General features: G+C 44.0%; 1 protein-coding gene across 2 annotated transcripts in view; it reads right to left on the bottom strand.

The window, feature by feature from the left end:
* Positions 1-12,214, bottom strand: part of LOC107374920 (arf-GAP with coiled-coil, ANK repeat and PH domain-containing protein 3) — a 94,190-nt gene that overhangs the window by 80,710 nt on the left and 1,266 nt on the right. The window lies entirely within an intron of this gene.

Raw genomic sequence — 12,214 nt, 5'->3', positions numbered from 1 at the left:
ACCAGCCGGAGCAAAGTCAGGGGAATACGGTCCGCGACATCCAGAAGTAAACTCTTCGCTTGCCAAGGAGAACTTAGCTCAGCAGGATCGTCGAGGAGTCTCCATGCAAACGGGGTACCGTGACTTCTGCAGTGGCATTTGATGAGGTAATATCATTTTGATAGCTTGTTAAACCACAGTAAACAAACAGTCAAATTTATTTTATAAACCCAGTCATCGCACCTTCCTGAGTCACTTAATCAAGCTCTTGGAACATACCAGGTCATCTTAATAATAATAATCATCATCGAACTTACATGGCGCTTTTTAGGACACTCAAAGACTCTTTCACACACCGCTAGTGATGGTGAGCTACTCTGTAGCCACAGCCACCCTGGGGCGGTCGGACTGAGGCGAGGCTGCCATTTGGCGCCCTCGGCCCCTCTGACCAACACAGGCAAGTTGGGTGAAGTGCCTTGCCCAGAAGCAGGATACCCCTGGCGGGAGCTGGAATCGAACTCATGACCCTCCGATCATGCGGCAACCCGCTCTACCTCCTGAGCTACTGCTGCCCCAGATGCATCAGAGTTCATCCATTGTCTCAGCTGATATTACTTTGAATCATCATTTATAATCATTTGTCTTGCATCATCATTGATAGTAAAAATTTAGTATTACAATTATTTTCATGAACTACATTTTAGCCTTTGAGTCAAATTGTCATAAAGGGTTGTTTCCCTGACCTCACCCAAAGTAGTTTCATCATCAATCGAATATTAACGGTTCAATAATATTGGTAATCCATATTTTTATGGAGTATTATATGTTATTGAATACCTTTATATTCTATTGACAATTGACTAAAAGCTACCACTTCCTAAACGTTGCAGGTCTTTATCTGTACAGCGTAGAAAACCCAAAAGCAGCGCAGTTTTAAGACAAATAGGCTCAACTCTGTGGTAGTTTTATAGTAAATGATGGGAAATTCTTGGTTCATTGTCAAAAATAAAAACTTTTAAGTTTGAATTATTTTAAAGCATCAATTCTCAACTTTTCCAAACATTTGTCTTAGTCTAAAGGTTTCAGTTGTTCTGCTGATCAGACGTTACTGATGCTCAACGATATATAAAGGAGATTTAAAGGATTTGAGTTTTAACTCAGAGTTGGGTGTGAAAACAGACGAGTCAGCAACTTCCTCACACACACACGTGGCCTCCCCGGGTTTCTGCACTTGAGTCCCGACCTGCTTTCAATACTGGAATGAACTGACGCATTTCCTGAACCGTCCCTGGACCCGGTTCTGGCCCGGGCACAGCTCAGCGTCTACCCCCGCACGCAGAGGAAGGCAGCGAGGACGGAAAATGGGAAGAGTGTGAGAGAGCGAGGCGGGGAGCGAGAGGGATGGAACTAATCAGAAACAGATGCTCAAGCATGTGTGATTCAATGTCTCAGACCCGAGCGTAGCTGGAACCGAGGCCTGGACTTACAGTCACTCTTTTCCCAAGGTGGCAACAAAAAGCCACAGCTGTACAGATGAATTCTCTTCTCCCAAGCAGATCTTTATCGTGTTTCCGTCTCCACAGGGTGATAACCGTGGAGTACCAAGTCGTCATCCTCCAGAGACCAAGACATCAGGGAGCTTGTTTCACAGACAAAACAATAAATCTAGAAATATTTTAGTCATACTTTTGGAAATATTTTCTGCCAAACCAAGATTCAGCTCCATGTAAAAGATATTTAAAGAGACAATGTGTAGTTTTTACCACGAATTTCTGCAAGTATACATCAAAATGTTGTTGAGAATTAATGAAATGATGCCCAGTTGTTGAAAAAAGTTGGCGGCTTTGTAACATATAACCATATATATATATATATATCTAACCTTTCTCAGTGGCCTAGTGGTAGAGTGTCCGCCCTGAGACTGGGTGATCAGGGGTTCGATTCCTGGTCGGGTCATACCAAAGACTTTGAAAAAATGGGACCCGATGCCTCCCTGCTTGACACTCAGCATTAAGGGGTTGGATTGGGGGGTTAAACCACCAAATAGTTCCCGAGTGTGGCCGTGTCTGCAGCTCACCGCTCCCCCAGGGGATGGGTCAAATGTGGAGAACAAATTTCGCACACACACCTGTGTGTGTGACAACTAATGGGACTTTAACTTTAAAAATCAGGTCTAAAATGCACGGGAGCGGGTCTACATCTCTGGGTGATGCCATATTTCCTTCTACGGGAGCCTGTGAGGACAAAATGCAATTACTGATTTGTAACCAACGGTTACAAAACTTTTGCCATTCTTAAACGTTGTTGTTCTACGCATTTACCTCTTCACTTGTTGCCAGTGAAGAAAGGGAGTCGATGTGCTCGTTATTTTGCTGAAGTTTGCACTACTCGAGGTTTTTTGACCCTAATGGGCAGGTACGGTCTTACTCCAACACAAAAATACCGCTTGCTTGCAACAATTTAGGTGTCTACTTACCTCTATCACCAGAAAAAACAAACACTGTCACTTTAAAGTGTGGTAGTATTGAAAAACAAATGCATGTTCTGGTTGCTGATTTCTGCAAGTCTGCTGACAAATGACACGCAGCTACAAGCCAGAAGCCAAGTCTGGAGGACAGTACTTCACACAGACTGTCTATTACAGCTCATCTGATCCAGGACACTACGAAACAGCCGAGTTAAGGGTTCAAAGACACGCAGTTAAACAGTGAGGAAACTGGGTATTTTACTATTAGTGATCTTGATTTTATGTCAAACAACACTCTCATTACCAAAGGTCCCAGAAGTGTGAGTCAGACCAAGGCAATGAAAAACCACCAACAACTACCCATGTAAGACAAACTTGACTGCAGCGTGAAGAACTTTACAGCATGGCTATTTAGAATTTTACAAGTTTAATCCAAAAAAAAAAAAACCAACAACAATGTTTGTTAGCAAAATCTGAAGAGAGTCAATAAAACCAAGCCTGGTAACAAAACCAGTTTGCTTTATCATAAAGAATTGACATGAAATTTAAGTGTCTTGCCCAAAGACACAAGGACTGGCACGGACAGAGACTGGGTTCGAACCAGCAACCCACGAGTAGCAAGTGAAACTCCTAACCCCTGAGCCACCGTCGCACAACGTCAAAATAAACGTTCAATAAATTCTTCTGATTCTCCTTTTTGTTTAGTTAGTTTTGGCGTTGACATCATCCTAGCGCGCAACGTTCTGTGACTCTTAAAGAAAACAGTAAAAACGCTGAAACGCTGGCAGCGAAGGGCTTTTCTGATCAGGAAACGGCTGGCAGTGGTTGAGTTAAACAATCAGAGGTGAGATGTTTGTAAATCATGAATATTAATGAGTAATCCTGTTGTCCTCCACTCCCCTACTCAGAAATAGTCTACCCCTGTGAACTAGAGCGCCAGAGCCTGTTTTTTCTCCTCAGCCCGAAGTAGAGGAGAAAAGTCTGTGTCCCGCCTTATTGACAGTCTCCCGTTTCGAGTTTAATATTTGTACAAACCAGTGGCGGCTCCAGAAATGTTTTTCTGCAGGTGCTCTGAAGGAGCTAGTCTTTTTATTGAGGGTGCTATGAAGGAAGTGGTCATGTGTACCTATTTTTCTCTAAAACATCTTCAACACTAGCAGATACACGTGCGTGCACAAAACCTCAACAACACCTGAAACAATCATTAATAAACATCATAAACATATAAACAATCGCTGACTTTTCCATGAAATCATAAACACACACAGCCACACAGAAAACCATCTATAGTGTTGCAAGGTTAGCTAACGTTAGCGTTAGCATTTCCAGCAGCAAAACCCTGGACTGCTGCGGCGGTTGAGGGTTGACTCTCTTCATCCAGATCCGTAGGTTTCTGTGGGTCTGAGATCACTTCCAAACATTCATTCGTTTCTGACTGAACCCGTGGAAATGTGGGCAACAAAAACCGATCCATCTTACCACTAGCTCTACCTATCACTCGTTCGCAGGTGGAAAATGAGGTCAAAGGTTAACATCAATTTCCTGTTTTGGCTGAAGTTTTTACTATCCATATGATAATTTACTGATTATTTTTGTTTTGTATGTTAAATATTATCCCCCCCCCCCCCCCCCCCCCCCCCACGCCCCATGCCGCCACTGGTACAAACTGTAAGTAAAGCAGGAGGCGGGACTTAGATGCATGTTTGGGTTCTGAGAGCCTGGAGCACGTGTACGTCAAACCAGCAACACGAAATGAAAGGGCAGGGTGAACACGAATGATCAATAACTGTATTTAAAACGACAGAGAACAGATAGATGAGCAGAGAAAATGTCTTATTTTGAAATATCGGCGTGATGCCACATTTCAGGAGCAAATAAGAAGAAGGGGGCATTCTCGTTTTGGAGGGGGCGTTCCCATTTACAAACAAAAATGCCCCATTTAGTGGCTGGCCGGGTGATATTGGGGAGAGGGGGAGAGGGGGAGAGAGAGAGAGAGAGAGAGAGAGAGAGAGAGAGAGAGAGAGAGAGAGAGAGAGAGAGAGAGAGAGGTGGGAAATAGCTGTACTGCTGTTTTGTTAAATAACACCACTAATGCAGAACATTCAACAGCTCCACTGTACAGGATGGTTCTGAAAAGACCCGTTAGCCCACTTTTTAGGCTATCTCAGTCTGACTCCCTGGCTGCTCTCTGCAGCGGCATAAAGAACCGAGGATGAGCAGCTAACAACTAACCGGGAAAAACACAATCCTACATGTTTCCCATGGGATGCTGCCTTCCGGTAAAATCCAACACTTCTCCAACATACCTAATGAAAATCTGATTTGATCGGCTTTCAGTTTCTGTTTCCATTACCGTCATCAAATCTGATAGAAAAAAAGTAAAAGTTGAATTGTTGGTGACTGGATTCAGTCCATCTGTGAAGTTAAAGCAAAGGCCCGTGTGAGAAACATTCAGGCATTCAGGGCTCTGCTTTGTGTTTTCCATCCTCCCCGTCTCGCATTAGTCATCGCTGCCCTCTTTCACCACGGCATGTGACGGGAATACTAATGCCACTTTAGTCCAACTTGTTCATCATATATGACTCAAAAGTTGCCACGGAGCTGACTCAGGATCTTCATCAATTTAAGCCTAATCTCGGCCAAACGGAGTTGGTGTACCTAGAAGAGGCTAAAAGAAAAGAGGGAAGTGGCAACTGTGATGTTTGGCTGGTAGACTTTGGTGTTTTCATGGGTCGTATTTAATGTGCAGGAGTTTCAGACCATTTCCAGTGCTCAGGATGTCAAACAGAGGCCGATTAGAACAAAGTTCTGGATGCAGCGTGCAGCTTTTCATGGCTTTATGTGTTCAGAATGCTAATTTCATGCTGTTAATTAAAAAGGGGAGTGTGGGACAGTCAGGGACACAAGGGTGACATCATCCTTCCATCCCAAACCCTTTCATCTGAGTGGTCTCCATTTACACAAGTCAATTTAATATCAGAGAGCAGACCAACCCAAACTGTTCTCTGGCGTTATGTCCTGGATCGGGGGATGCATTTCCCTTTTATAACTATAAAATCAGCATTTTTGGGACTTTTTTCGGTTAAACATAATTTTCAAACATTGAAGAGATCCGCATTTCCTACAAGGCTCATGAGCGCAGCTCCTCTTATCAGTTTTTAACAGAAGATCACATCTTCTAGTGTACATACGGTGTACGGTCGAGTGAGGAACTTCGTTCATTTGTGGCTCAGAAGTTCTAACCCAGCTTCATTCTAGTCATTCATCTTTGGCGCTCTTGGGAAGCCTCCTAATGTGTGTGCGAATGTTGGTGGTGATCAGATGGGCAGATGGCAAACGTCTAAGGGCGTTAAGGGTGGATATGATGCAGTGTACCGCCATCAGAATATGGCTGAGTAATGGATTCATCACAGAGAACTTTGAGAATCTTGGAAAATACTCAAAAATCCAATTATTTGTTAAAGAAAACCAAGCAAATTCTGCAAAAAGACTGGATGCTTTCGTTGATAATACTTTTTTAATTATAAACTGGGAGGTAAAATCTTGACATATGTAATTTCCATATTAGTGACACTTCCAGTTATTGACTCTGATGTTATTGAGTACAAGGAAAGGGAAACATCAACTCTGGCATATATATATATATATATAAATATATAAATATATATATATAAACCATTTCAGCCACCGCTGATGGGAAACCATGTAACACTAGTACTTTTAAAAATGACTGGTCACTCAGAGTTACACATGCATTCTGAATGTGAAAGCAGAGAGCGGCTCTAGTAGAAGAAAACCCTCAGCATTAGCAACACAACCTGGTGGAACGCGTTCAGACTTGGGTTATTTGTGGAGATAAAACATCAACGTTGTATTCATTTACCCAAGAAAGAAGAGAAAACGGAAGCAGCAGAAGAGTTGCGTTGCTGTTAACTCATTAACTGCCATTGACAACTATAGTAGTGCATTATTTTACTTTGTGGGTGTCGGGACGAGCCCCCGCACTGTTAGAACAAACATCCCAGCTCGAAAGCCGGTCTTCATCTGCTTGCATCACACGTCACGTGATCAGGAAGCAGAACATCCATGTGTTAGGAGATCGATTTGGGCCGCTGTTGTAAAAAACAGTGAGGCGCGAACCAGAAAAGCGTCTGCCGATCGCAATTCAACAACGGATTATGAAAGAACGGATAACGCTCAAAATGCGCGGATTCTTCCTGATGTAAGAGGTGAGTCTCCGCTTTGTTTTGGGCGTTTTGGTGTCCCTCGCTCTAGGTGTCGTACCCGTGGGGACCGGGCTTTCTCAGTCCTAGCACCGTTACTCTGGAACCAGTTGCCACCCTCAGTTAGGCTGTCCCCTTCTTTGCCAGTCTTTAAGAATCACCTAAAAACACACCTCCTCCGCTTGGCGTTTCCAGAACATGTTTGATTTTGGCCCTCTTTTATGTTGAATCCATTCCACAGTTTTCATTGGTACACTCAATCCATCCACTCAATCCAAATGTGTTTCACACATTTGTCCTTTACCGGACTGTTTCGTCTATCTTGTAATTTCCATTTTGTACTTTGTAATTTGTATTTTGTAATTTGAATTTCTTTTATTGTTGATTTATTCAATATATTTACTTAACTGTACCATGTTCAGCGCTTTGGGCTTCCTGACAGGGTTGTGGAAGGCGCTTTATAAATAAAGCTTTGATTGATTGATTGATTGATTGACTTCATCCTAGCGCGCAACGTTCTGTGACTCTTAAAAAAAAAAAAAAAAAAAAAAAATGCTGAAAAATGCTGGCAGTGAATGAGTTAAACAATCAGAGGTGAGATGTCTGTAAATCATGAATTTTAATGAGTAATCCTGTCGTTCTCCACTCCCCTACTCAGAAATATTCTACCCCTGTGACCTGGAGCCTTTTTATTTTCCTCCAAAGAAAACAACTTAGAAGGGATTCACTGATACTCGAGACCACAGCAGAATTATTAAAATAAACTAGTGAACGCCACCTTTAAAGCCACCAATGCTGCTCATGTGTAAGACAGGTTGAGCAGCTAGTCAGTCACAAGGCACTGGGTGTCATATTTTTTCACTAATTCATTTCAGGATAACGACAAGAAGCTCAGCCTCCAGGTGGGACACCTGTTCATTCAAGCAGTTGAGCAAGCAGAAGTAGGCCAATCCCTGATTAACACACGTAACCATTCATATGCACAATGCCGCCTTAATCCCAGAGTGCCCAGAGCTCACCGAGGCCACCGAAACCCCCAAATCAGTCTTTTTAGTAAACGCAATAACCTGAAAGTGTCTATCTACTGAGATTTTCTTCCACCACCATCAGTTACAGTCTAACAAAGAGAAAATCTCCAGAGAGCAGCATGAAGATGTCTTGATGAGAACAGTCAGACTGGATTTAGATCACTGAAAGTCAACAGCTGCTGAGACGAGAGCTGATTCTTACCAAACTGTGCAGAACACATCTCTGAACCACAACGACCGCTCCAGATTTCCTCCAGCAGCAGAAGACCCCGCCAGGTGTCCCTCCTGCCAGCTAAGAACAGGAAACTGAGGCTACAACTTACACCGGATCACCAGAACGGGACCAGAAAAAATTGGGATCGAGACCAAAACCGTATTTCTTGGTCCGATGAGTTTAGATTTCAGCTACAACGTTCAGATGGTTGGGTCAGAACAGCTTCTGGTGTAATTGTGGTGGTGTGGAGATGTTCTTGGACCCTGTAGTACCACCTGAGTCTGGTTTAAACTCCCCACCCTGTCCGGGTATTTTTGTTGACCGTGTCCATCCCTTTCTGACCACAGTGGACCCTTCTTTAGACGGCTACTTCCAGCAGGATCATGCACCACGTCACAAAGCTCAGACCAACTAGTTTCTAGAACATGACCTTGAGCTCCCTGGACTGCAACGGCTCAGATCTCAGTCCAGTGGTGGAATGGGAGGTTGTCATCATGGCTGGAACTGTGGGATGCTGTCATGTCCATATGGGCCAGAACTTCTGAAGAAAGTTTCCAACTTAAGGCAGCTCTGGAGGCAAAACTGGTCATATCTGGTAAGGTGTGACTAATAAAGCAGCCCAGTGAGCTTGTCAGATGAAACAAACATCAAGTAATATAGAACAGAAATGAGAGGTGAGACGTGGGGGCTTCTTAGTCAGATCTAAGACTTGGAGCATTTGCTACCCTCCACTAGACGGAGTCTGTCCTGGAAAAAGCCCCGTTGGCTGAACAGAAGGGACACTGACACAGATTCAAGTTGGAAGAAGGTCAATCAGAATTAGAGCAGAAACAACAAGAACTCACAGTAAAAGCTGCTTCCAGCTCCCTGCAGCAGAAGAAGCAGATCCTCCACAAGACAATCTGATAAGCTGTGAACCGAGACAAATCTAATTGCAGAAATTCACCATGAGGACTCCAAAAGAAGTCTCCCTTCATGTGTTCTTCAGTTTACTAAAGCAATGGTTGTGTTGTTCCTCATCTCTCCATCTGACAAGAGATTTTCTCACAAATGCCGACAGCTCAAGGTCACCACAGGCCAGAGGCCTTGGATTCTCCACCAGTCGGACCCCTCCACTCTGCTTCGTGACTCAATGAGAAGCTGTTCCCCATTACGGCAGCATCAGCTCAGCTATCTGCCCCCAGATGTTGAAATGGGACAACCCCTGCCCTAGGCCATTCAGACACAGAGAAGGCAGTCTGTCCCTAAGAAGGACCACTCGCTGGACAATGGCCATATTCTGGTGAGGGACAGGATGCTTTTGGGGACACGCAGGCAGGAATGCTGAAAGTCCCAGCAAAATGAAGATTCCGGGTCTGCATGCATGAAATACGTCAAGGTTCAAAAAAGCTCCAAGCAGACCAAGCTGGAGGTAAATCTAGGTCTTCTGTGGGTCCTCAGAGAGCTCGACCTTAAATCACCAGCTCTAACGCTGCATGTTGTTGAGCCAGAGCAAAGTCAAACAGTCACTCCATACCAACACAGATGTGCAGAGCACCACTGGCTGCAGGGACACACCAGTCTGAGTCGCAGCGTCCACTGACTAAACTCACCGCTCGTTTCATAAACCTCCAGGCCATAATAGAGGTCGAAAGTCCATGCAGTAGGTTGATCAAATCCACTAAATTAGATAATAGTAAAAATATAATAAAGACCAATCAGATCCTAACCAGGAAAACAAAGATCTGATGTCAGCAGATGTCTGAGGACATGTGCAACAGTCAAACTCTTCCTCTTAGTTCCTTCTGGAGTTACGAAACTCATTCCAAAGTATGCTTAGTGGAAAAGTTAAGACTAATTTCATCTTGCACATTGTACTGAGAGCACGACTTGGCAGACCATCGATGTTTTAGAATCCCTAAACAAGACCCTGGCCCACCGTCGTGGGGAGCAGAAGGTTTTAGTGGTTTTCAGCACAGCTGAACTTGATTCGGTTTAGTTCGACTGCCTCTCCATCAGTGACGGCTCCGTGGTTTCAGGACCTGCGTCTATGTGGTTCCAAGGATTGCTTGACTGATCAGTCACAAGCACACATGAGCAGCCAGTGCTGACATAAGAGTAGCGAAGAGCAGCTGTGGGTGTGCAGACAGAGAGTTTGTGCATGTACAAATGTGTCGATGGTCGGAAATAGAATCGTAATTGCTACGGGAAAATCTTGCTGAATGACGAGTGGAGGACACATCTAAAATAGAAGTCTGCTTCTTGAAGCTTGGTTTATGCTTGACGCGTCCGCGAGGTCCGCGCTGCAAAATTGCGTCATTTTAACAACCACGCCCCCTCCACCGCGCCTCCGCACGGCCCAAACTTTCCGCACCACACACCTAGGAAATTTTTCTAACCACGTGGATGGTCAGACATGGAAAAACATGGCGGACCGGCAAGAACTAGTATGGCAGAGGTTCGTAAATACAGACATTTGTATGATTCAGCTCTCAGAGATCACCGTGATCAACATGTTGTTAATAATTCTTGGAGAGAAATAGCTCGCACTGTCGGAAAAGACGAGGACACTGTTAAAAAATGCTGGAATGCCATGTTGTAAACAGTAATTTCTACTTCTACTATGGTGTAGTGTTGGATGCATGTCGTAGAGCTCCATGCTGCCCCCTACAGTTTGGGAGAATATTGGCTCACCGCAGAGACAAGCCGCATGAACCATAAACGCTGCGAGTTGTGAAGCGCGTTCCATCCGCGAGCCGCGTCACCAAGCGGAAAGTGAATGCGTCAAGCATAAACCAAGCTTGAAACAGCGACACATCTAATGGTGTTTTGCCCTTGTTCTGCCACCTCTACCTCTACTGACCTTTCAAAACACTGTAAGACATCCATGTTTAGAATTTCAAAGGGAAGGGAGTGTTCATAGAAGGTAAGACACAGAACGAATGTTGGCAAAGCAGAATGTGACTAAAATAATTTTTATTGTTTTAGTGAATATGGAAAATAAAGAAAATAAAAACACTTTTTAAATCAGCAGGTGCCCGGCCAGAAATATCCGTCTTCCCCGGAAGTCTGGGATCAAGCAAAAACACAGGTGGGGAACGGGATTATAATGAGCTGAAGGAAAGGAAGCTCAGGTAATAAACCTGCCAACACCTGTTCAGCTGAAACTACACTGGTGTGTACATGTGCTGGGGCTAACTTTGAGGCTTCCAGACTAAATGGTTGAGAACAGCCGGAGTAGTGGTTACGTGACGATCCGAATACTAATGGATGGATTATGTAGCAGGAGATCTCGATTAGCAACAGATTCAACAACTGCAGTTCTAGAGAGAACCTGGCTTGCATGAAGCCAACAGTCTCCGTCTTCGCTCCGCGAGATGATCTGTCGACAAGCGGTCCGAGTTCCAGCTGTCAGATACATCTGCACAGACGTGCTTTTACATGCGTGGGAAAACGACGGCATAAAACCCTGATGGGTTCCTGCTTCCTTCCAGCCATCCACCTCCAGGGTCGTTGCATAACCCAACACACCAGAGCGGTGCTTTTAGCTTCACAACAAGAGCCGTGTGAATGCTCCCTGAAACCCTGTAGCGGGCTCCGCTGCTGCCGGGACGCGGACGTCCTCTGTCTCTTTTTCAGGACATTTTCTGCTCTTTTAAGCATCCCAGGCAGCAGGTAAAAATACACTACACTTACTGTCAGCTGGAGTGGAAACACCCAACTCTGGTGCACAATGAGAGTACATGAGGAGGGGGCCTACTTTCAGTAACAGATAAGAGACAACTCAGGAGCGTGCACACGTCTGATCATGAAACAGAAGGTGTCAGCAGAGGGAAGTTCCTCGCTCCAGATGCACATGAACGTTAAGGTGTGGAAGTCTTTGGTGTTTGAGCCAAACTTTCATCTGAAACAGGAAACAAGGTCAGAGATGGAAGCTGACGCAATAAGAACCAAAATATTATCTCAAAGGAATTCATGAGAGTATCTTTATCGTCCTTCGTGTTTTCAGGTTTGTTGTTGTTGTTGCGTTTTTTTTATATTCCAAGATGTATTTCAACACTTATAATTTTAATGTTTCCTTCTAGCTGGAGAGTCTAACAACTGTTTCACCTTTCTACAGCCACCTAATGATATTTGATTAAAGTTGTTATTGTTGAAAATGCTTGTCTGACACTCATTTCCTTTCCATTTAGCCATCTAGTCTCATATATATATATATATATATATATAGTTTCATTAATTAGTTAAAAGTAAAAATCAGGTTTACAAAATGAATCAATAAAAGCTTCCACAAAGGAAAGAAGACACCCTAAAACACAATTGA

The sequence above is a fragment of the Nothobranchius furzeri genome, chromosome 15, assembly GCF_043380555.1.
Source record: "Nothobranchius furzeri strain GRZ-AD chromosome 15, NfurGRZ-RIMD1, whole genome shotgun sequence".
Lineage (NCBI taxonomy): Eukaryota > Metazoa > Chordata > Actinopteri > Cyprinodontiformes > Nothobranchiidae > Nothobranchius > Nothobranchius furzeri.
Note: the sequence above shows the minus strand (reverse complement) of the source record. Positions and strands in the feature narration are given on the sequence as shown.